This window comes from Delphinus delphis, chromosome 10 (genome assembly GCF_949987515.2).
Source record: "Delphinus delphis chromosome 10, mDelDel1.2, whole genome shotgun sequence".
Lineage (NCBI taxonomy): Eukaryota > Metazoa > Chordata > Mammalia > Artiodactyla > Delphinidae > Delphinus > Delphinus delphis.
The window spans coordinates 79,885,156-79,907,499 of record NC_082692.2 but is presented as its reverse complement, the minus strand read 5'-3'; the positions used below and the strand labels follow the sequence as shown (position 1 = coordinate 79,907,499).

General features: G+C 43.2%; 1 protein-coding gene across 10 annotated transcripts in view; it reads left to right on the top strand.

Annotated features, from left to right (window-relative positions):
• The window catches only part of MAGI1 (membrane associated guanylate kinase, WW and PDZ domain containing 1), a 617,590-nt gene that overhangs the window by 276,717 nt on the left and 318,529 nt on the right, over positions 1 to 22,344 (top strand). The gene's annotated exons all lie outside the window — the stretch shown is intronic.

Genomic DNA, 22,344 nt, shown 5'->3' with positions numbered 1-22,344 from the left:
CCAGAAAACATGAAACTCTTGGGTCAGATAAAGGACTGAAACAGTTACAGCACAACAAGCAACAAAAGCATCATTTATGTGTCAGCTCCCCAGATCCCAAGCGGGTGACGTGAAGAGGCCTAGGTGAATACTGTGCACACTGGGTTTGCTTCTGAGCCAAGGAACCCTGAGATTGGGGAATCCACCTCTTTTATGCAAACTTGCTTTTTGCCGTGGAGGGAGACAAGACTTTTCTCCTCAAGATTGCTCCCCACAGACACAGCCCTGAGTGGTGGTCTGGACAAAGAGTGGTCAGGGCTTAGCATTCTTTGCTGGGACACTCAGGGCTCAGCGCTCAGGGCCCATGGTGGATTGCCACTTCCAAGAGTCACCCAAGGTACTTTGACGTATATTAATCATAAAACTAGCCGCCATTTACTGAGCATCACCGTGCTCCAAGCATAGTGCACATGCTCAGTATGGTTTAATTTGCGTCCTTGCAACAAGATGGTGCAGCAGCATGACTGTTTACACTTAAAGAGCTGAAACAGTGTTACCTGCCCTAAGGTGAGACTGTTATTTTGTTTTAGCTCCTTATATGTCTCTTTCCTGGCTCTTGTCACAATACGTCGTTTTGTTTAATTTTTTTTCTCTGTCTCCACTGCTGGAATGAAAGGTCTTTTAAAGTCAAGGACTTCATCTTGTTCACCTGTGTTTTCCCTGCAGCTAGATTATGTGCCTGGTGGTATGTTAGGCATGGGGTAAATCTTTAAGGACTATGTCTGTTTTGTATCCCAAGGGTTTTCTCAATGTTTAGCAAAGCACCTTGTGACCTATTAGGTGCCCCCAAATATTTGTTGAACGACTATATAAACGAGTGAATGGATTTCTCCAGCTATTGTACTTAGTAATGGAGTTAGGACCGGACGTGAGTTCTTTCTGGCTTGAAAGCCTTGTACTTTATTATTAATCTCTATCCTTCTCAATTGGTGATGGATTCAGCCCAGTGCACAAAAATCCTTGGGACTTAGGGTTCTGTATCAGTTGTTGTAGTACTTCCCACAAGGTAGGCAGTTAGTATTATTTTGGAAGTTGGTTAGAAAGGAGTTTCATTTGTTTTTATTTTTGAAATATCTCTTGCAGCTTGATAGGGAGTATCAGAAATAACCATTTTTACTTTAATAGGAGCCTCTCTTTCCAGAGCTTCCTGTGGCTGTTAGCATAGAGGCTTTGACGGAGAAGGTTGAGCTGGTCTCCATGGTGATGGGGCTGGGGTGGGAGGGAGAGGAAGTGCAGACAGGATGATGTCGCATTGTGACGTAACCCAAATCCTTTCGGCCACAAAGGGTAGGGTCTGCAGCCCATGACAGTGGACAGAAACTGGCTCGTAATGTGCGAGGAAAGGGGCCCTGAAAAGCTGTGTTTTTCTGTGAAAGAGAGATTTGCCTGTATTCAGGCTCAAGACTTAAGAGTAGGATTACTTCTCTAACTATGACTTGCCTAAATGCGTATTAAGTTGGAGATTTTACCTGTGAGAGAATAAAGGTAGAACGGTGCTCACCTGGTAAGGTTCCCAGAGACGTCCCAAAGCACTTATGGGCAAAATTCGTAGAAATACGTCAGAAAGAATTTCACTGAGAACATATTTATAGAATGCTGTTCAGGTAGTCTCTTGCTACATAACCGTTCCAAAACAAACTGTTTTAACTAACAACTTTATTATTATGTCTCCTGGTTTGAGGGGTTGTTTGTGCTCTGGTCTCCTGTGTGGTTGCAGTTCAGATGGGAACTGCAGCTGGATGCATCGTGGGGGTTCCTCACTCATGTGATGCTGGCTCATAGTTGGGACCTCACCTTGGACTGTCAGCCAGCACACAGGCTCGTGGCTTCTATACCTGTCCTGGTTTTCTCACACAGTGGTGACTGGGGTCCAAGAGTGGGTGTCCAGGAGAGAGGAACTGGAAGTCTCTTAAGCTCTCAGCCCAAAAACGGGCACAGCATTGCTTCTACCGTATTCTGAATGGTCATGTTGTCCCAAAGCCCATATTGAAGGGGAAAGGACATAGACCCTACCTGTCAATGGAAGGAGGATGAAAACACTTTTAGGTTGTCTTTTCAAACTACCACAAGTGCCAACTCTATCCTCTAGCTGTCTTCCTGGAGTTTATAGACAAATCTAGAAACTACTGTGTGCTCTTGAAATGTAAGGGGGAAAACGATGCTCAAAAGTCAAGGGTCTTCTAAACTTACCCAGTTTAAGCCTATATCTTTTCAGTTATGCCTAAATTGTCTCCCTCCCATAGTATTTTGCTTTTCTAAATCAAGACTCAAAAGGCTTGTGAAATCTTGGGGAATAACTTCTTAAACTTTCTTTAATGGGGAGGTGATCTCCAAAAGAGAGCTTTCAAAAGTCAAAAACTTATTATTATTTTGTTTAACATCTTTATTGGAGTATAATTGCTTTACAATGGTGTGTTAGTTTCTGCTGTATAACAAAGTCAATCAGCTGAAGATGTACATATGTCCCCATATCTTCTCCCTCTTGCATCTCCCTCCCACCCTCCCTATCCCACCTTAGACTTGTATGTGCCACAGTTCATTCTTTTCTCATCACGTAGGCTTTTTGGAGGAGCTTTGGCCGTAAGGTTCCTGATTTTGGAGACAGTTTTTCCTCATAATTTAAAGCACACCAGATACTTCTAGGCAAAAGTGTATCAGGCATGGTCTGATATACACCAGTTGTAGTTTGAGTTTCAATTAATACAGAGGCTGGTGTTACAAGTAAATTAGAGCTACTCAAATCCTTTTCAAGTTGCTTGACAAAAGCATGTCTTGAATTTTTAACCTGTTACACATGACACATAAAGTGAGCACTCTTATATGTTGATTGAGGTGATAAAATTGGACATCAGCATGCTTAAACACACCTCTAATGGATAAGGAACAGATAGGAAGGTATTAAATGCATCGGGTCTTGCTAGAAGCTCATGTTGGCAAAGAAATGCTGATGTTTTTGCTTTGTCCGTAACTTCTCATCTTCGTTTTTCCAGAACTCAACTATGATGTTTCTAAAAAAGGTTTACATATTTTCTCCTCCAATGTGGTTCATTCAGTAGCTCTTAAAAATGGAGGGAAACCTCAGAAGTGTTAATAGAGGTGGATGAATCAACTCACTTTTAAAGGCAGAGACTTGTCAAAAGTCACAGCTTCAGAGATACGTTTTCTTAAAACTTTAGAGGACTCTGTAATCCAATGTGCTAAGTGCTGGACTGGAGAAAAAGAGATACAGGGTTTTCATTTTTGGTGTGTCACTAGCCGCCTTGCCTTGAAGGTTGGTTTAAGAAATGTGTCAGGCTGCACAATTTCTCCCCCCTCATCCATTTTTATACATAGATAAAAACTGAGCGATAGTGATATGAATGCAGAGCACATTTCTGTCACATCAAAGGGAACAGAGATCTATTATATACGTAACATATATGTGTCCATCCATCTTTATTGGAAAATGACTGACTAGTTTTAAACTTAATTTCTTCCCTGCCGAAGCTGGGGTGTGGGAGTTCTGTCCCATCTTCTGGGGTCTAGTTACATTAGAACAATTTGCTAAGGGTTAAGAAACCTCGGATTTCCCCTTCTAAGGCCACAGAACCGATAGAGAATTGAGAGAGAGGGTGCGAGAGTGGGAAATTACTCTTTACTGCTTGGCTGGATTTCCCCTTCCTTCAGATACCTTGGTAGTTGGTGGGGAAAAAGAGAAAATAAGGGCAGTGCTAATGGAGATGAATGCAGGGTCTCTTTGGAAGCTGTCAGAGAACATGGAATGCTATCTTCTGTCTGTTCTTTCTCTTTCCTCTCTTTTCTTTCTTTCTTCTTTTGCCTTCTTCTCTATGCCCATCCTTCAACTTTTCTCTCCCTCTTTCCTCTTTTCTCAATGTACCTCCCTTTTTCTTCCTCTTCCCCCCACGACCAGGACAACACTTGCCCATCTTAGTGTTTAGTTAAGCCCTACTTAGAAGAAATCAGTGATTGAATCCTTCTCAAATTCATTTTTAAGAAGATGAAGCTTTTCTGGATTAATGAGAAAATGGCGTCTCTCAGCCATTCTCTTTTTCTCCTCCATCTATGATACGGCTCTTTCCCCCATCACTGAACACAGTGGTTGCTCTTCTGACTGGATTCCCTCTCTTTCCATGGGGACAGAGAGCTCTGCCCAGACTCCTCAGTCTTCGTTTCAAGTGGCCAGAGGATACTTACCCCAATGAAAGCTGGCCTTCCTCCTCTCCTGGCCCTCACTGTCTTCTCTTAATTGGCTTAAAAACAAAAGTCTCAGGCTTCCTTGGTGGCACAGTGGTGAGAGTCCGCCTGCCGATGCGGGGGACGTGGGTTCGTGCCCCGGTTCGGGAAGATCCCATGTGCCGCAGAGCGGCTGGGCCCGTAAGCCATGGCCGCTGAGCCTGCGCATCCGGAGCCTGTGCTCCGCAACGGGGGAGAGGCCACAACAGTGAGAGGCCCGCGTACCGCAAAAAAACAAAACAAAACAAAAGAAAAAAAAGTCTCCATATATAAATGGGATTACTTTTTTTTTAAATGTGGGACTTCCCTGGTTGTCTAGTGGTTAAGGCTCCGAGCTTCCACTGTAGGGAGTGTGGGTGTGATCCCTGGTCAGGGAACTAAGGTCCCACATGCTGTGGGGCGTGACCAAGGAAAAAGAGCAATCTTGAAACTCAAGTTGGAGAAGGTTTCATTGTGGGAGAGGCATCACTTTTGTTAGGCTAGTTCCGAAGATTATTTTTTAACTTATAGCAATGGGTTGCATTTGTTGGGTTGATTACTTTGGTAAATAGGTCATATGCAGAACTATGTCCAATTCCATACTTTTTGATGATGAAATGCTTTTTAAATATATATGTATACATTGATGCTCTATCAAATGAGGCTTAACTCTTTGTACCTATTCAGTTGTATATTCTTCTCGCAGTCACAGCCCCAGGTTGGATTGGCATGGTCATACCTTTGGAGTTTTACAGGCTTTCTAATTGTCAATATTTTATTGACTTGTTTTCCTCTGATTCAGCTGTCGATGTAGTTTAAAGGCTTTACTGAGGAAGAAACTTGTGAGGGAAGTTTTGAAACCCACGACTGGCAAAACAGCTTTTATCTTTGCGGCTTCATAACTCTCTCTCCTCTAGGGATGCTTTTGCCATCTTGATTGTGTATTTTGATTATTTACAGAGTGCTTCCATGTGGCATAGCATCAACCTTGAAGCATATGAGTCATGAAATATTTAATTTGGAAGTGTGAAATGTCAGGTTTAGTTTGAAAGTTGTAACTTAGGAGCCCTGATAATCAGCACCAAAGAAAAGTTTCCTACATCTAAGGTTTGGTCAGACTTTGGGGATAGAAGTTCCTACACTATCTACAGTAACTATGGCATGCATATACATTCATGTTTAATCAATGAGCTGTCATCTCCCTAAATTCTTTGCCAAGTCTATAGTTTATCCTGCTGCCATGCTGAGACAGTGGTTCACTGGAAATGATGAATGAAACCCACAGGTGGTTTTGCTATGGAAATCACGCCTCCCAAAGATGGAATTACGGGACTGGGTTTAAAGCAAATTGAGCATCCTTAGTACATGCCTTCAGTACACTCCTGTTGAAATAAAAATAAGATGCAGAAGCTTATTACTGTGGCCAACAAAGCCCTGTGGTGTCTGGCCCCTCCCTGCTTTTTCACTCCCATCCCATGCTACCCACCGCCCCTTTCCATTCGACTGGAGTCAACAGAAAGGCCATGGTGCTGTCAAACTTACTTTGTCTTAGAATCTTTGCATTTCCGTATCTTCCTCCCTGGCTCTCTCCCTTCTTCTCCCACACCTGGGTCCTCCTCATCTTTTACTCCAGTCAGGGCTATCCCAGGTTCCCTCCCAACATCCCAAGCTTCCCTCTGCCCTTTTCACTTGGCGGATTCTATTGTAGTGTGTCTGTTTCCCAGCTCATTGAGACAGGGCACGTTGGCTCATTTTTGACAGTTTTCCCATGTGTAGCACTGTGCTTGGCACCTAGGAGGTGCTTAATCCACACTTGTTGAATCAGTGAACGGAGCTATAAACAGATAGGATAGAGGGGGTTCCCTGGAGAAGGAGGACCAGACATAGCTTTCTTGGCATAAGAGGAGCCATTTTTTGCCTAAACCATTTTGTGATCTGAGCGTGACCATGGTGCTTGCCCTTAAACAAATCTCAGTAATTAGAAAGCTTAAGGGAAGTGAGGGAATGCAGGAACAAGGGAAGAGGACTCAAGAAACAGAGGTCCAGGATGGTAACTTTATGCTGAGACCCCAGACTGGTTGGAACGTAAGGCATGATGATGGTGACCTTTTTTGACCCTCGTGACTTCAATCAATTAAAGCTTGGACTCTGTCAACCTTTTCCCCAATTCTATGCTGAATTCTCTCCTGCCCAAGCCCCTTCATGAATGTGTCTGTACCCTTAGCTTAAAGCTTTCCCAGTTTTGATGTTTGGGGAGACGCTGCTTTGGGAAAGATCCCCGGTGTTCTCCTTACTTGCTGCAAGTAATAAATCCTTCCTTCTCCCGATCTTTGGCTTGGTTACGTGTTTTGGCTTGTTACCCACCAAGAGATGAACCCAGTTTTCAGTAAATTTCAAGAGCACCTCATAGCTGGCCTTGGTCTATGCTAACCGCTTTGTAAAACTTCATAGGGCAGAAAAAATATTCAGTTAAGCTAACACAGTCAAAAATTTTTTTTAATTACTTAGAATTTAAATTACTTAGAATTAAATTTAAATTACTTATTATAACACTTCATTATCCAAATGTAAGCTTAGAAATTATTTTCTCTTACTTCAAATGGACCTTGATTAGCTTGACTTAACACCATGGAGATGAGAGTTTTTATAAAACCTCCTGAAATTCTCTGCATCAGTGTCCTACCTAGTATTTGTATGAACGTAATATGAGATGAATTGTGACTGATCCTTCACATCAGCAAAGTTCTCCAAAATTTCAGCCAGGCAGAGCCATTTTTAATTGATTGGGGATTTGGAGTTTGCCACTTAGGAGTTTGTGTAGCAGTAGAAAGCCGTATTTTGAGACTAGAAGGAAAGTAGGGATTAGTGGGAAGAGTAGGTAAATATGAGACATACCTCACAGGGCACATCTGCTGCAGAATGGAATGAGATGGAGTCTAGTGCGTGACTACAATGGAGGAGAAATATTTAGCTCATTAGACAGGTGCATTTCTACACACTGATGCTACCTGTGCCAAAAAAAGAAAAAAAAGAAAATCTGAAGAAATGAGTCTTCACAAGGTAAGGCGTTCAATTCTCAGAAATTGATGAAAATAAGTGTTAAAAAAAGAAACTGACCTACAATAGCATCCCTAAATTTAAAACCCACTTAAGCCCCATTGACTCTTGTCAAACGTGCAAGCTCTTGGTGCCAGGTCAGATGAAAAACAACAACAACACATCCAATTCAAAACAATATGGACAAAGATAACTGGAAACAGAGATCAAGGGCAGGGGGAACCTGGCAAGTGGCAATATCCAGGAAATCCTGAGGAAGTGTGTGGAAATGAGGGGGTGTACCACAACCAGTCTGACTTGAGCCTCCCACGGGGAAGGATGGATGGGCATCCCTGGGCAGAGTGGCTGAGTTGATACCTGGGGCTGGTAATGTTTGGTAACAACTGTGTCTAAGAAAATTGGAAAGAGTTGAAGCTTGGAAACAAGCTGCAAATGCACTGTATTTTCTAAGAATGACAGAGCTCTATTCAAGGAGGGGGCTAACTGTTCACATTGGTGAACGAAAATATAAAAAGAATGAGGCAGAACACATGGCCGGCTGGACGTGTACGGTGTTGCTCAAGAAATGGTATTTTCCTATGAGGATTGTTAGGAGAGGACAGTGGACTGGTGACCTCCTTCCTTCTTCCACTCCTCACACCCTGCCTTGGGAGATCCTTCATTGATCGAGTCACTTCAAAAGCTAAGAAGGAAATAAAGGGCCATTAGGTTGTACCAGCTTCCCCCCAAATCCACTGAATTCTAGGCAAGTGAATTTCTTTTTTTTTAATTAATTTATTTTTATTTTTGGCTGTGTTGGATCTTTGTTGCGGTGCGGGAGCTTTCTCTAGTTGTGGTGAGCAGGGGGCTCCTCTTCGACGCGGTGCACAGGCTTCTCATTGCGGTAGCTTCTCTTGTTGCGGAGCACGGGCTCTAGGCGCGCGGGCTTCAGTAGTTGTGGCTCATGGGCTCTAGAGCGCAGGCTCAGTAGTTGTGGCACACGGGCTCAGTAGTTGTGGCTCGTGGGCTCTAGAACACAGGCTCAGTAGTTGCGGCGCATGGGCTTAGTTGCTCCGCAGCATGTGGGATCTTCCCAGACCTTGGCTCGAACCCGTGTCCCCTGCATTGGCAGGTGGATTCTTAAGCACTGCTCCACCCGGGAAGCCCAAAGGTGAATTTCTTGATAACTTTAAGGCTATCAATGTCTAAGAAATCCCCAGCTAATACTGAAGTTAACAATTCTCAGGTTAATGGGAGAATGGGGTAACATTTTATTGACAGTGTTCACTGCCATTTGTGATGTAGAATTCATTTCGTTGTGGTTCATTTACCCAAGCAAATCTGTCCAGCCACACCCTCCCTCCCTCCTACCTACAGGCATCCCCATCCATGAGGGGGAACGGCTGTGTAGTCTTTGGTGTCATCTAAACCTGAAAAGAACCTGCCATTCGCTATCCGCATAACCTTAGGAAAGTTTTGCACATTCTGAGTTTGAGATGCCTGCAAGATATCCAAGTAGTGTCCAAGGGGCAGTTGGCGATATGGGAGAAGATCAGGAGAAAGGTCCAGCCTGGAAGACTCATTAGCATAGAGATAGTAATTGAAGCCTTGGGCTCAGATAGAATCACCTAAGGGCAGTACATCTAATGGAATGAGAAAGCGCACCTGGGAGTGTATTTAAATTTTCTTGGACAAGTTTTTATTGGGTCTCTATACTAATCAGTGAGAAAAGTTGTCCAGGGCAGTCTTGCTAGCATTTGAATGGATAATTGACTCGCCAGTCTTGGGTCCTCACTTACATCCCAATCCTCTGTTCAGTGTATGCACGCCTGGTGTTCATTACTCTAGTTTAGCTGAGTCAGCATTGGAGCAGCTGTTAGATGTGCTCATCTTCTGGTTCAGTGGCCATACAGCACATACAGCAGCAAAGACTGAAAATCCAGCCACCCTCTGCCCAAACAGTAGGGAAAAGCACATCATGCCTTGAAGCCCAAATGAGGCAGATTGGCAAGTGCAGCGGGGATCTTCTGAACTTGGAGGGTGGCCTGCCTCCATAGGTTCCTCCTCTCAGTGTCTCTGCTCCAGATTTTGCTTGAAAGTATTCCGTGAAGGCAGGTACCTTCCATCTTCCTTAGCAGGGGGGCAGCCCTGCATCTCAGAGATCTAAGGAAGAAAGTTTCTCACCACCGTATTTAGAACTCAAGCTTTTAGGAGTGGACATTTTAAAAGGGAGCTGCTTATTTATTCATTTCCTTGACAAACATGCATGAAAGGCCACGGCTTTAGAGATACTCTGTTGCCAATACAAACAAGGTCTCTGCTTTCAAGGAGTTGAGATTCTGGAAGAGATATGCTATAGATAAAATAATTACAGGTGGTTTAAGTACTGTGACAGAAAATAATTGGATAATCTTCTTTAGCTAGGGATGGCCTCTCCAAAGAGGGGACATTTAAGCTGAGTCCTGAAGATACAAAGGGGATAGATTTAGGAGAATCAAGACCAGTTAAACAATTGCACGGGCCAAGCTAGAGAGGCTGGTAATGCTAGGAGGCGGGAGGTGTATGCCAAGTGTGAGAGGTCTCCCGGGAAGCCTACAAATTACCCTATGACAAATGACAGTAGTCACCCCGGGGGCTATGGTGGCATTGAGCATTCCTTGGTTTCCATTATAATCCTCTTTTCAAAGGCATTGGGTTCAACTATGAAAACTTTTTCTGCCCAAGGAGTCAATCCAAGAGGTGGTTTGTTGCATGCGTGCATTGATTTTTAAAGAAGCAGGGTGGCAAAAGTCTGTCTGTAACTGGGCCGAGGCCTTTGAAATTGACACTTAAAAAATACGTATATACAAATTCTTCTTGACGTTTGGATTTTACGCTGCCGTTGTAGGAGACCCATGAACATATGTATGGAATACCGATAAGAAACTTCCCTCAGATCTGTCATCTCCACTACAGCAAATGTTCCATCCAGAGCACAGATCCAAGAGGGCAGAGTTCCATTGTTTCTACTTGAATTTCCCAAGGGCCACATCCTAGGGAGAGTGGGGCGGGGTTGGGGGGAATGACAGGCATGGGAATATATGTAGGCTTTATTTTTGCATGTGATTTGCATAGCGCTTGATAAGCTGAAATCTGGCCTCAGAAAATGTTCAAATTAAAAATTTATCATGGCTACCACTGCAGCCATTTCTTAATATTTCCTTCTCTGTTTTATTCTTTTGCTCCAGTTGACTGTCTGTGATGCATATATCTTTTTGTTAGAAATGTACAGCTGTGATTTAGAGCATCAGAGAAGGAAAAGGGGAAAATCTGGGTCTGCCAGAGACCATTTCTTGGCAAATGAAGTTTGTATTCAAGCCTAGTCATATCTTTCTCAGTCTTATAGTAAGAATGCCTTTATTTGGGGGTCTGTCTTGGAAGCTAAAGGAAGCCGTATGTGTGATAGAAAAAAAAAAAAGTGAGTCTTGTGTGGAAACCTACTTGGATTCAAGTTCAGGCTTTGGTCGTTGTATTGTGCAATTTTAGGTAAGTTACTTTGCCTGTTGACACCTTAGTTCCTTCCTTTGTAACTGAGGATAAATGCAAACTTCCCAGGGCTATTATGAAAATGAAACAATATGTATTATGAATGTAGCACTTAGCACAAGGCCCGCAATTCATATTGCTAACTTGTTTATATAAACTGGCCTCCAGCCATATTGTGGGCATATTTTTTGTCTCCGAAATTTGATAATGGGCACGATGGTGGTGGCTACCATGCATTGACTAAGTGATACGGGGACCCCAACCCTCTGTGTTCTCTAGAGCTGGGGAGTGACTGGAGTGCTTTGGTTTTCTGAAGAGCTGTGCACATCTTATCAGTACTCACATTTGGGCTTAATATTTAATTAACATATACATTGACTTTGTTAGAAGCAATTAGAGAAACAGCTTCAGGTAAAGACATTTTGTGAAATTTCTGGACATGGGACTGTTAGACACTCAACGTTTTCAATCCTTCGAGGATTTCTTACAGGATGTTTTACAGTCATTTTTTATTTTTCTGATTTCTGCTAATTATCAGAACTGTTACCTGAAACAGTCACAGCATTGCGATGAAATTAGATATGCTTGTTCCGTTTTATTTGTAAGTAGATCCGGGGAAGCTGTGGAATACGAAGCTTGCTTTTAAAAAATATTTAACACATTAGATCCATTTTGTACAACTGTTAGTCAAAACGAGAGCCCCATTAAAGTGATAGGATAAAATTTGCTGTTTATTATTTAAGAGCTATCTCACCTTATAAGGAATCATGTTTTTAATTTACAAGCCAAAAGAGTAAAATTGTGCTGAGTTTAAGTAAATTTTGAAAATCTCACATCTTCCTTCAGGGCAGTAGTTCTCAACCTGGAGTGTACATCAGAATCTTTTGGAGGACTTATTAAAGGGCCCAGATTTCTGGGCTTCCACCTTCAGAGTTTTTGTTTCAAGAGATCTAGGGTAGGGCCCAAGACGTTGAGTTTCTAGCTTGGGGGAGGGCATCTGATGCTGAGTCCAGGGACCATATTTTGAGAACCACTGCTTTAGGGAAAATCTATAAGGGGTTATGCAGGAGAACTCTTCCCCATCTTGTTTCTTTATTACATGTGTTTCAGGGTGGGGTACATTGCTTTTTGCTAAGAATCCAAATGTGTATTTCTATTTGGCTTTTCACTATAATTGTTTCAAACTGGGAAATTGGGTTTATGGTATTTGGTATGAGGGTAGCAAGATCTGAAGCTCATATATGTTGGAGGAAGGGGGACCCCTTCCAGGGCCCGAGCTCTTGTCTAACACTTGGGAATGAATTGTCCGAGGAGACACACATACTGACAAAGCAAAAGACTTTATTGGAAAGGGGCGCCTGGACCCTGGAGAACTGCTCTGCCAGGTGGCTTGCAGTCACAGGAATGGGGTTATTTTCTGGGGTGTCTCTGGCCAGTCACCTTGCTTGGCCCATATTTGGTCTGATTCAGGTCCTTGCTGGTGACGTGCACATCTCTCAGCCAAGATGGATTGCAGTGCGAAGGATTCTGGGAGGTCGGTAGGATATACTATGGGCTGGCGTCTCCTCTCTCCTGTGGGCCCCTCCCAATTCTCCCAGTTAGCTGTTGGCGGCAGCACCATGTTCCTTGTTGGGACCTTCTGTTGTGAGACAGCTCATGCAAGCAGTTACTATTGTGCCTGGCCAAAGCGGGCAGCTTCAGTCAGTGGTTCCCTAATACATAGATATGTTTCCATGGGTGGATGAACTGTTCTTTAGATGAAAATAGGCTTTAATCATTTTTTAAAAAAATATTTATTTATTTTGCCTGAGGCAGGTGTTAGTTGCGGCACACGGGATCTTCGTGGCAGCATGCCGGATCTTTTAGTTGCGGCATGCCGACTTCTTAGTTGTGGCATGCATGCAGGATCTAGTTCCCCGACCAGGGATCAAACCCGGGCCCCCTGCACTGGGAGCACAGTCTTACCCACTGGACCACCAGGGATGTCCCCCTTTTTAGTTCTCAGTGGGAATTTATTTATTCGTTCTTTCAACACGTATTTATTGGGAACTCCTTATGTACCACATATTGTTCTAAGTGTTCTGGATACTCCCGGAATAAAGAGGATAAAATTCCTTTTCTAATGGGGTTTAGGTATTAGGTGGGGGCATGGGAAGGGATGGATGGGAGGAAACAGACAATACATAAATCATGTCAAGTAGGAAATGTCCTGCAGAAGAATAAAGCTGGATGGGATTACAGAAAGCGATGGTGAGGGAGAGCGGATTTTACGTGGAGTGAGCCAGGTGGGCCCCTCAGGTAAAGTGAGGGCTGAACCTGCAGGAAGGAAGTAGGAGATCTGGGCCTGGGGGTGTTTGGGGGAAGAGGGTGTTTCTGATGGAGGAAGATGCTTCCAGGACGGGGAGTCAGGAGTGTCCTTGTTGTATTTGCGGAACAGCAGTTGGAACCCATTGGGTGAGAGGGAGGTGATGTTGAATGGCCATTGGATTTTATTCTGAGTGAGAAGGGGTGTCCCTGCAGGGTTTTGAGAAGTGCAGTAACAGAACCCGCCTCACCTTGGGAAGGAGGAGCAGTCTGGCTGCTTGTGGAGAGTGGAAACAAGGAAAGCATCCTAGGTGATGTAGGATGAGTAAAGGGTGAGTAGAACACCGGCGTACTTGTTGCACCACTCATGACAGACATCACAAGTCAATCACAGAGCTCTTTCCCAATGTTGTGGCTGTGGACTGGCATGACTTCCCAACACAGCAAGCAGCCAGAACTGAGCTCTTGGCATCTGCACATGGAATGAAATCTCCTTCTGTCCCAACAGTTCATATATCCAATGGCTTCTCCTTAGAAGAGGTCTGGGCATCTGCGCCCAGCGGTATTCGTGCATCAGCACTGTATACTGAACTTTGTGAGGCAGACGATAAAAAGAAGTCCATAAGCAAATGGACTTGATAATTTCAGATCATAAGAGCTTTGAAGAAAAATGACATGACTGAGACCTGAAAAATGAGGCAATTTACATAATAGGGGAAGTAGAGGAGCAGCAGGTACAGGGTCCCATGGCAAGACGGACTGAGAGGGAGTGTGTCCAGGGCACAGATCTTGCTTTCTCTTGGTTCACACGTATCCCTCTGGTCCATGCAGACTGTGAGCTCTGCAGTGCTCTCCCTGTGACATGATTGGCAAGTCGCTGCATCCTTTGATGGGGGTGATGCCTGAGTCATTTTTGGGCTTTCCCTTTAGTACTCTCCCACCCAAAATCTCTCTCTCCTCCTGCACTCATTTCCATTTTGTCTTCCTTTCTCTAGTTCATTTATTTCTTATCCTCCTTTTTTCACTTTGCCATTACCTTTGTTGAGGAGGATTGTGTGGGGGAATATATCAGGGTGGATTTCATATGGCATTCAGGTACTAATAAGCTTATTACTTTGGGGACTTTCTTCCTTCTTTCTCTCCAGAATTACTTTTTGTAATAAATGCCCATTTCATTTACTAAGTTTTCCCTTGGGCACAAGCAACCTTATATGCAAAAGAAATTTCTGATCTAGTACCCTGATATAGTGTTTGCTAAATATACACACAGAAAAAAATCATTCAACAGGAAAAATAAAACAGAAAGGAAACCAGTTGTTTCATCTGTTCAGAGAGGCATCCAGCCAGAGTAGTGAGTAGTAATTGCGGTATTGTGTCATGGAAGTCTTTGGTTGTATAACAGATTTCTGCTTTTTTGGCATCCATTTGTTTTATTGCCCACTGGATTTCCTTGCTTTGAGAAGTGCAGCTGAGGGCTTAGTCACAGGAGTGTGAGTTAGCGAGAAGTAGCGGGGCAGCTGCTCTTTGCTGTGTGAGAGTTTCCAGGTGTGGTTGGTCAAGAGCAGAGGCTCAGCCAGAATCAGCTGTCAGTGTTGTCAGCATCTGTCTTCTTTTTCTTTCTTTCTTTCTTTCTTTTTTTTTTTTTTCTAATATTCATTCATTTGGCTCAGTCTGGTCTTAGTTGCGGCATGCGGGATCTTCATTGCTGTATTCGGAATCTTTAGTTGTGACGTGCGAACGCTTAGTTGCGGCATGTATGATCTAGTTCCCTGCCCAGGGATTGAACCCAAGCCCCCTGTGTTGGGAGCGTAGAGTGTTAGCCACTGGACCACCAGGGAAGTCCCTAGCATCTGTCTTGATGAAGGGACTTTACAGTGAGTCCCTTTTGCCCTCCAACCTTGAGGATCGCTCACCATGCTTTGGTTTACTCATGTGTAAAATGGACTTGATTGGATCCACCTTATTGGGTTTCTGTGAGGAAGAATCCAGGGTGGTGGTGATGAGAACAGTTCACATTTTGAGCACTTAATACCCACCAGGCATGTCCCAAAGCACTGTACATTCACCATTTCAGTTAATCCTCACAATAGCTGATGAGGTCAATCCTACTGTCCCCATGTTCCTATTGAGGAAACGATGGCATGGAAAGTTAGGTGAGCTGCTCAAGGACACACAGCTTAGTGCCATGCCTGACACACATGAAGTGTTTCTGGAAAGGAAATAACTGCTGTTGCTGTTGTTTAGATTTAACTTTTAAAAAAACAAACCAACATAGCTTGAATATATTACAGAGTATAGGAAGTCTGATTCTCAATGTGTGTTGTTTTCTGTTTGTTTAGTTATCTGGCTCCATTTCACAGCACTCATTTTCATCTTTATTGTTTTTCTGCTGATAAAAAAAAAGTCAGTTTAAAATTTTTTTACCACGTTTTTTTCCCTCCTATAAATGCTCTGAGTGTGGGCATCCTGTCAAAGCACAGTATCTGCTGGACCCCTTGAATCAGGCCTTCTTTGGGCCATCCGGGAAGACTCACCTTGACCCCCCTTTGGGGATAGGGGAGTAGACATTTCAAATAAGTCAAAAAGGTCCGCCAGGAAATTATGATTGTGGGTATTCCTTCCCTTTCTTCTAATTTTTAGCATCTTCAGAGTCTCACTTGGCTTTCTTGGAAACACGGCCAATTTGTGTGCTATTTTTTATGTTCCAGGTGTGTTGGGACCCTCTTAGGAAAGTCTCTCAATGTTTTAGCGTCTCAGCCCCCAGAACTACAAAATGGGGCTGGTGGGGATGATGATATGATGATGATGTTAATGAAACTAACATCTCCTAGGGTTATATGAATTAAATACAGCTTTGTAGGTTAAGGCTACTAAAGGCTTTTATTCCTCCTCTCAAATAATATACTTCATTTTCTCTGTGTTCTACTTTTCCTTCAATATCTAGTTTCCCTTACAATGTTCCTTCCTGCCTTCCCCATTCTTCCTTTTTCCATTCTTTCCATCCTTCCATCTGTCCAACAGTCCATCTGCCCACCCATCCACCCATTCTTCCTTCTGTCTGTCCGTCCGTGCGTCCATCCATCCATCCATCCCTCCCTCCCTCCCTCCCTCCCTCCCTGCCTCCCTGCCTCCCTGCCTCCCTCCCTCCCTCCCTCCACCCCTCTCTTCAGCTTCGAGTGCCGATTTTACCAAATGCCCTTTTGCACCCTGGGCCTACAGCAGTGAACAACTTGTCGCCAGTTACAGTGTGGAGGCCACATAGATATTAGTCTGTACCATGATCATCTAGATATATGTTTTCTTATTTTATTGTGTTTATTTTCTGTCCCCCCCCACCCTAGATTTTTCACTAATACTATAAGTGCAGCTGTATCCCCAGTGTCTAAAAAAGTACCTGGCACAGAGCGAACGCTCAACAAATGCTTTTGAATAAATGAATGGATCCTAAGTGAAACTTAACAGGCAGGCAAGTTGAGAAATAGATGAGCCTGCATTTTATAAGGACCTGTTTTTTTTTTTTTTTTAACAGTTTTGGCAGTTTCAGAATTGTTGTAGCAGAAGATAACTATGAACAGTTTGCAAACGATGGCCTTTGTAGATTCGGGAGTTTCTTTTAAGTGTGTTGGAATTGATTTTCTGGGAGAAGAGAGAAATGCTGAGCTGATGTGACTCTGGGTTCCCACACGCAACTTCAGTCAGGGTGGTTCTGCCTTTCTCTGGTTTATGTATCTGGCTTCTACTTAAGGTCTGATTTGAAGAATGGTTTCCCCTACCGAAAAGTTTCACCGTAGATTAGAAAATTCTTCAAATGCAGCACTGCTGTGGCAAGTCTCCTGTTTTGGCCACTCTCTGTCCTCCTTCAGGCATTCTCCACATCAGGGCCAGAATGATCTTTCAAAGTCTAAGCCTGACCACCATGTCACTCCCTCAGAACACCACAGTGGATTCTCATTACTAATAAAAACAATATCTACTGTTTATTAAGCCTTACTAAGTCCATTCTGAGCATTTTCTGTGTATTAACTCATTGGATCCTTTGTACTGGAACGAGAGTCTTCTAAATCCCCGTTTTACAGATGAGGGAACCAAGTCTCAGAGGTGTTAACAAACTTGCCCAAGTGATGCAGCTAGCAGTTAACCTTAGAAGAGAGACAAAACAAGGATCTTAAGCGTTCCTAAATTTTTGTGTCTGGACCCTTCTGGTGCTCTAGTAAAAACGATGGAAGCTATCTCAGCATACTATTTTTAACTGCATAAAATAACAGAATATTGCAAAGGAAACAATTACCTTTAAATATAGTTAGCAAAATATTTTAAATAAACTTGGAGTGTATGGATGATAGAAGTATAATATATGAGCTCCTTTAAATGCATTAACTTACAAGATCCAGAGCCAGGCACAATGATGCCATAATTTCTAAGTAGTGATGAACACGTATAAATTTCATGGTGTCTGCAAAGACCCTAACAAGATACGAAAATACTTCTAATTTCTGTTGGTGAAAAAGTGGCAGATATTGCTGTGATACCATCACGATTTATTGCCTGCATTCATAATAGAGGGAAAGGCTGAATTTTTTTTTTTTTTTTTTTTTTTTGCGGTACTCGGGCCTCTCACTGTTGTGGCCTCTCCGGCTGCGGAGCACCGGCTCCGGACGCGCAGGCTCAGCGGCCATGGCTCACGGGCCCAGCCGCTCCGCGGCATGTGGGATCTTCCCAGACCGGGGCACGAACCCGTGTCCCCTGCATCGGCAGGCGGACTCTCAACCACTGCGCCACCAGGGAAGCCCGGAAAGGCTGAATTTTAATTATAGGTTAGTAAAGATAAGAATGTAATTTTTATCCATCCAAGTTCTCAGACGCTTGGAATATAATCTTAATAAGTCCTTCCTTGTCTTGTACCCTACGTCTTGGCCTCTGGTTACCTTGCCAGCCATGTATCCCCTCCCACATCTCCTTGCTTTCTGTTCCCTGGCCACACTGCTTACCTTTGGTCCCTCATGTTCCTCTCCAGAGGACCTTTGCACATACTGGATCCCCTTCCTGGAATGTACATCCCCTTCCTTCTCACCCTGTTAACTCCTCTCCTACCTATCTCAGCTCAGGTGTCACTTCCCCAGGGAAGACCACCTCGGTTTCCTCTCCAGGTCACTCTCCTCTGTCACAGCACCTCTTGTTGGATCTCCATGCTCCCAGTCAGAGCTACAGGTCTGGGTTTATTCGCCTGATTATTTGATCAAGGTCTGTCTCTTCAAATACAGTTTAAGCTTTATGAGTGTATTGGTTTGCTAGGACTATCATCACTAAGTATCAGACTAGGTGGCTTAAGCAATGGAAGGTATTTTCTCACAATTCTGGAGGCTAGAGGTTGGTTTCAAGCAGGGTTGGTTTCTTCTGAGGCTTCCTTCCTTGCCTTATAGATGGCCATCTTCCTTCTGTGTTTTCACGTGGTCTTGCCTCTGTGCATGTCTGTGTTCTAATTTCCTCTTATAAGGATACCCGTCGTATTGGATTAGGGCCACTCTGATGACCTCATGTTAACTTAATCACCTCTTTAAAGACCCTGTCTCCAAATACAGTCACATTCTGAGATACTGGGGGTTAGGACTTAAATGAATTTGGCTGGCATGGAGGTGGGGCCACAACTCAGCCAATAACATGAGGGAATGGAGGAAGTCTATTTCTCTCACCAGGCTTTCTCCATCTTCTAACGTCTAGCACTTAACCCAGAGTTGACCATCAATAAATATCTATTAAATGAATGAATACGCACACAAGTTTGAATGAGTGAAACATACTTTATTGACCATTGAAACATTAAAAACATGCCTTTATATCTCATGTTCTAACATTGAGCTTATTCTTTGAATTCTAATTTTCACTGTTCCAAAACGAGTACATCTGATCTAGGAATGTCCAAATCATATTAAATGAAAAATCTCATGTGCCTATACTTGTCTGCTTGACTCAGCTCGAAGTAACGTTAGTTATGTAATTAAATCACAGATGCAGAATATTTAAATTTCAATTCTGGAGTGATTAGTTACAACCTGAAGTTTACTCTGTTCTGACATGCAGCATGTTGGCTTTTTTAAATTAATCAATTAATTAATTAATTTTAATTTTGGCTGCGTTGGGTCTCTGTTGCTGTGTGAGGGCTTTCTCTAGTTGCGGTGAGCGGGGGCTACTCTTCGTTGTGGTGCATGGGCTTCTCATTGCGGTGGCTTCTCATTGCAGAACACAGGATCTAGGCACTTCAGCTTCAGTAGTTGTGGCACGCGGGCTCAGTAGTTGTGGCGCATGGGCTTATTTGCTCCGCGGCATGTGGGATCTTCCTGGACCAGGGCTTGAACCTGTGTCCCCTGCATTGGCAGGTGGATTCTTAACCACTGCACCACCAGGGAAGCCTCAGCACATTGACTTTGATTGTTAAATCAAATTGCTATTTGGTTGTAGAAAGCAGGGTTTTAGCTTCTATGAGAAACTAATTAGGTTGGAATTGGTTGAAGCAGGTGTTTTCTGGGATGATTGCAGCCCATTTATGCATACCTTTTTCTTTTTGCTCATATGTAAGCACAAGTAGCCACAGCAGTCTCAAATACAAAATTGAAAAATGCAGCACAGTGCTGACCGTATAACTTCTGGAAGTATATTGTCATGTGATAGGCCGTGATGGTGGGATTCAAATTCTGTCGAAAAATCAAGGTTCTTACCATTTTTATCAGTATAGCAGCAAACTGGGAAGAAAGAGACAAGGGATGTACTTGAGGTGGAGCTGGTGGGTTCTTGAGTGCAGTGTTTTACCGAGTGTTGCTAAAAATAAGTAAATAAAAGTCATCATAATAAAAGAAAGTTATGTGGTCAAAGAGCACTGGGAAGCAGGTTTCTGATGTGCAGAAGCTCACAGAGCCCTTGACGTTGCTAGGGTCCATTGCGACTTTCCAAGTGGGGAACGCAGTGTGTAGACTCTCACACGTTTGTCTCCACACTCTTTTTTTCTTAAGGGACTGGTGTCCTGAGAAACTCGTTTTGAGGGTGGTGCCTCTCAACAGTCTAAACTTAGTTCACACATTTTGTTGGTTTGGAGATACTTATCAGAATTTCGCCTTTTACCGTTCAGGTATCATAGTATTATATGCTGGTATTTCACTGGCATCATTCCAAATATCAATTTTTAATGCAGACCATTACAGTGGTTAAAATTTTATAGATCTGAGTGTAAGTTTTTAAACTAAATTCAGCAATTTAAAAAAACCCCTCAAAGTTTCTGTGTTTTTTGTTACGTGTCAGAAAACCAACTCAAACTGGCTTTAGCAAAAAATCGTGTGAAAGTGGCTGGAGAGGGATTTATTAACTGAGAAAAGAATGTGTCATCGGGATTCAGCCCTGCCCTGTCTGCTGGATTTTCTCTCCTTCCATAGTCACTTGATCTCAAGGAAGATCTTTGCCTGTCTAAGGAAATAGACTCCAGTAGGTCTGCTCACTTAGCATTTGCAGTGGAAATTGAATTTTTCTTTGCCTTTCTTTCAACACAGGGTGAAGTAAGCCAGAAAGAGAAAAACAAATGTCGTATATTAACACATATATGTGGAATTTAGAAAAATGGTACAGGTGAACCAATTTGGAGGGCAGGAATAGAGATGTAGATGTAGAGAACGGACCTGTGGACACAGGCGGGGAAGGGGAGGGTGGGACGAAATGGGAGATTAGATTGATGTATATACAGTACCATGCGTAAAATAGGTAGTGGGAAGATGCTGTCAAGAGCAGGAAGCTCAGCTTGGTGCTCTGTGACAACCTAGATGGATGGGGTGGGGGGGGTGGGAGAGAGGGAGGTCGCAGAGGGAGGGGATGTAGGTATACATATAGCTGAGTCACTTCATTGTACAGCAGAAACTAACACAACATTTTAAAGCAATTATACTCCAATTAAAAAAAAAAAAGAATGGGAAAAAATATCTCATTGGCTTGGTTTGGGTCCTGTGACTCCGGGCCTTCCACCCCCTCCTAGACCTGTGCAGGCAAAGCTGCATTGTGTGCCCTCTTTTACGCCTAGGGGTGGGGGCCACCCCATGGTAAGTCCGTGTACTGAGCCAGGGAAGGGACATGGGATATGGACCCCAAGGAGTAAATGGAGGTACTTTGGCCCAAAGAAGCAGAAATGTATGTCTGGCCGGTGAAAATAACAGGTATCCCATTCCCCTGCCTTCAGGCCTGTGAATATCTCTTTTGCTGTAAATCCAATGAAAAAGATTTCAGTTAATCGAGCTTCTAGTTAGTTAAGCTGCAGCTAATTAAGTTTGTTAGATAACCAGGTGTGATGGAATACATAAATAGAAGAGATGTCACAGTAATAAAATCAACACGTCCCGACAGTTGGTTCTGTGTGGGAAGCAAGTGAAAGGGAGGATTCAAGGATGACTTTAAAGATCCCAGATGATGTGAGTAGACTGTGAGCTTCTTCACCTTGGGTCCTATGTCTTTTCCATTTTGGTGTCACTATGGCCTGCCACAGAGTTAATTGTCAGTGACTTTTTTCACTGTTGTAGAATTAGGAGATTGGGATGATTTTTTTTTTTTTTTTCCTGAGGGGTCATTAACTGAAATAGGGGAGCATAGATTTAGGAGAGAAGATGCTGAGTGTGAATTTGAAAGTTAAATGCATTTGACTTGCCAGTGGGACAGTTTGGCAGTTGGGAACATGGAACTCAGGTCCATTTGATTGTATCCTGGGAAAATCCAATCTTAGCTGTAACTTTAGTTCATAATAAAACTTTCTCTGGTAAAACTGTAGGCGTATTTCCTCATGAGAAGCAGGAGGTGGGATGCTTTATCAAGGAATAAGGCTATTCAAGAGAAGTGTTTATGGAGTATTTGTTTTCTCTTAAATTCACTGGTGTCTGGGTCTCAGAGAGATTGTGTTTCTAAATGTTTCCACTTGTGAATGGCAAATTGTGTTCATGCCACATTTTAGTGACATAATATCACATTGCCTCAACGAGGACAATTTGGGGCCCAAAAATCATAGTCGAGGAAAATTCGCATTTGTTTCTGTTGTAGTCAGCTGAAGTTCAACAGTTTTCCCAGCACTGGGGATAATGTAGAAAAATAAAACTACAAACAGAGCTGGCAATGGGTAAATAGTTTCTTAGTCAGTAGTTCTCAACTCTGAAACTTCCTGTTTTAATCATAAATGTTTTAGTATTTCCTTCATTATGTAAAAATGAA